At 37.1% G+C, this 3,793-nt stretch overlaps 1 non-coding gene across 1 annotated transcript; it reads left to right on the top strand.

Annotated features, from left to right (window-relative positions):
* Positions 1 to 605: 605 nt before the first annotated feature.
* LOC145560969 (small nucleolar RNA R71) lies at positions 606 to 713 on the top strand. The gene has a single exon (XR_014093557.1). It is a non-coding gene; the product is annotated as a small nucleolar RNA R71 (small nucleolar RNA).
* The last annotated feature ends 3,080 nt before the right edge of the window (positions 714 to 3,793 follow it).

Here is a 3,793-nt window from a genome sequence, read left to right as displayed (position 1 = left end):
TTGATTGTTGTATTGGTTGTTCCTTGGATAGCTTCCTCTTGGGTTTTAGGGTTGAGATGGAGGTGGATTTTTATATTGAGGGTTGGAGTTGTAGGAAGATTGAGCTTGTTGGTTCCATTGTTGAGGTTGAGGTACAAACCCGGGTGGTGGTTGTCTCCAAGCTACTCCACTGCCGCTTCCTCTAAATCCCTCTTGCCTTGTGTTGTATGCCGCTACATGCTCGAGGCTTAAACCTCCACAATAAGATGTATCATGGTTCGTTCCTCCACAATTTTGACAAGAGAAAGAGTTAACTTGAGAGGAGCTTGCTCCACCAGTTGAACTTGCATTCACACTCGTGTTCAACTTGGAAAGGCCTTTTGTTAGTTGATCAATTTGATGTTGTAATTGATCAACTTTCTCCAATTCGTAAATACCACCTCTTTTTGGAGCATTTCTTCTTCGCCCCCCCCCCCCCAAGAGTAATTCTTTGCTACCTCTTCTATTGTGGCTTCAACTTGATTTTGAGGGATTTTGATTAATTGACCACCCGCCCCTGCATCCAAATTGGCTCTTGACATGGGCTCCAATCCGTCGTAGAAAAATCACATGAGCAACCCTTGATTGTACTCATGGTGGGGACATGCTTGTACCAACTCTTTGAATCTCTCCCATGCTTCACCAAGACTTTCATTGGCATCTTGCTCAAATGATGCAATTTTCCTTCTCATTTCGGCGGTCTTCTCCTCGGAGATAAATCGCTTCAAGAACGCCTTTACCACCTCGCTCCATGTTGTGAGGGTGTTAGGCTTTATTTGCTTTAGCCATTTCTTTGCTCGTCCGGTGAGAGATTGCCGGAAAAGGTGCATACGAATGTAGTCTTGACTCACTTCATTGGTTTGCATCATTGCGCACACTTCAAGGAATCGGTTCAAATGTTCAATAGGGTCCTCACTTGCACTTCCAAAAAATTGCTCCGATTGGACCAATCTAGTATATTGTGGATGGATTGAGAAGTTAGTTTCCGTAACGGGTAGCAAAATCCCTCCCGTGAGCTCATAATCCTCCAGATTTCCGAACTCACGAAACAAAACATCATTCTCTTGTCCCGCCATTGAACTTCTTGGTGAACTTGAAGAGTAAGTATCACTCTCACTATCTACTATATCACCAAAACCTCTTCCCTCGTCTTGATAAATCCTACGGACTTGTCTCAAGGTTCGGTTGATTTCGTGGTCAATTTGATGTGAGGGTGCTCCTTGAGACCTCCTAAGCATTCAACAAAGCTAAGCAAACAATTAGCAATGACAACAATGATAAAAAAAAAAAAAAAAAAAAAAAAAAAAAAGAAAAGAAAGTAAAATGACTCTAACAAAAGCAATAATAGAGGCCAAACAAGCCGCTTCCCCGGCAACGGCGCCAAAATTTGATCAAGGGTTAAATAGGTCGTTAAGCTACTACCCTAATCAAATTAATCATTAATAGTACCTAAACCTACACTAAACTAGTTAGTGGCAAGTAAAGGGTCGAACCACTAGGGAAGCACACTAATTCAACATCAATAATCACTGATGCAAGAGTGAAAAGGGGATTGTTTTTGTTGGTTTTGTTGAGTAAGAACACTAAAACTACAAATAAGCAAGAAAATGATGATTAAAATCAAGGGAAATGACGCTAGGGATACGGGGGTGTCCAATATGATTAGAAAGAGGGAAATAATGGTGATTATTATGAAGCACATGCCAAAGAACACAAGATTCTACCTAAACAATTCATTCTCATGCAATAGTCTAGGAAAATCAATGAAAGAGGTCTACATTAATAAGGATCATTCTCATGCATCCTATTAGTTACAATCAAATCAAGAGAATAAAGAAACACAATCCATAAAAACTCCACTTTAATAACTCATTCTCATGCAATCATGAAAATAGAGATGGTCTTAATCTAGTTCAAATCACTTTCATGCATTTAAACTAGAAAACATCAAATAGAGTGCAACAATAATCTTAAGCTAAAAAAATCATTTCTTTCATCAATTTATGGCATAAGTTAAATCCAACCATCATCATTCATCCAATATCAACTCATATCTTCCACCCCCTTCCCCTAGCTAAAAGTTTAGCCTAGAGAAGGGAGATTAAACATATTATCAAAACTAGAAATAAACTCAAGAAACTCAAAACAAAACATGATTAAAATCAATGAAATCAATAACAACTAGATGAACTAATAAGTTTAACAAGAATAAGCAACAATAAAACAAATAAATAATCCTAAAGGAAAGGAGAAGAGACTACTAAAGAAAGGATTAATGAAAGATGAAAACTTGGATTCTTGCTTGATTGATTGAAGATTAAAACTTGAGCAAAGTTTAATACAATAAAGGATGCTTGAATCACAATCTATTTTCTCTCTCTAGATTAAGCTATTATTATATGGAATTAGTACTCAGTGTCCTCTATTACAAAGAGTCCCGTGTATATATATATGGCTCCCCCAAAAGAAAGAAACTTGGGCAACAAGGCGCAAAGAAATAAGAAACCCAATGGTGCGCGCCCGCAAACGACATATACGCGCCCGCGCAGTAGAAGTGTGCGCCCTCTCAGCATAGTGCGCGGCTGCAAATTTCAGGGTACGGGGAAATCAAGCGCGCCCGCGCAGAAGGTAGCGCGCCCGTACAGAAGTCGCACAATAGGTCGCGCAAACTCTCTGGTTTGGCTCAGTTTCTTTAGCCTGGCTGCGCGGGTTCTGACAGGGCTGCGCGCCTGTAGGGAATAATTTCAATCGTTAACCCCCTAGCTTGAACCCCACTGTGATCATACACTAAAGTACGGTGGCGTCCAAAAGGGAAGAAGATAGAGCAAAAGAGTCGCCAACAAGTTTTTTAGGAACTTGTAAACCGTTCACGAGGTGAAGGTTACACCCCTTAACGATCCAAGAGATCGTCAACTCCATAAGGTCTTGAACCAAATAAGGGTTTGGGGATGAAGGTACAAATCCAACCTAAAAGAGATTGAACCTGCCCTAATAATAGGCCTCTACTTTATTCTGATCGTATTCATGTGCGCTTTCTGACTAACATACAATCAATAGGATTAACCCTAAACCTGTTTAATCTATGTTGGTTGAATATTAATGCACAAATAAATCTATTATTGGCGATCACTTGAATTTATAATCAAATTAAACCTAAACAAGATTATTAATTATCTTATTAAGCGTGATTACAAGTACAAATTTCCTTTAAACATGCATAAAAGGTGTGATCAAGCAATAACAATAAATATCAAGCAACATAATAAATAATCAATAATAATTATCATAATCATAACAATCATAATTAAAAATAATCATCATTATAACAATTATAATCATAAATTATAATCATAATAACAATCATCATCATAATAATAATAATAATCATGTTAAAGTATAGCAAGATCCTAGGCATGATACTAACAAGATTAATAACAAACCCTAGCATGTCACTAAGCAATAAAAATCAAAGCTTTAACCCTAACATGATACTAACAATCATAAATATTAGGAAGAACATAGAAAGCAGCGTAACAATCATAATACACATATTTGATATTTTAGTTACCATAGACATGATACTAGGAATCAAAATAACAATCTAAACATGATTTCTACATGATGATATCAATAAAAATCCATTAAAGCACTTACTTTGTTGCCTCGTACCTCTTTCTAATAACAAAATACACACGTTAGTAACTTCAAGGAAAATAATAAATAAAACAATTAAATTAAATAATAATTGAAATATAGGGTGAAGGCAACTTCGAAT

The sequence above is a fragment of the Chenopodium album genome, chromosome 9 (assembly GCF_948465745.1).
Source record: "Chenopodium album chromosome 9, dcCheAlbu1.1, whole genome shotgun sequence".
In the NCBI taxonomy this organism is placed as follows: Eukaryota; Viridiplantae; Streptophyta; class Magnoliopsida; order Caryophyllales; family Amaranthaceae; genus Chenopodium; species Chenopodium album.
The sequence above is the reverse complement of the archived record's forward strand: the minus strand, read 5'-3'. Positions and strand labels throughout refer to the sequence as shown.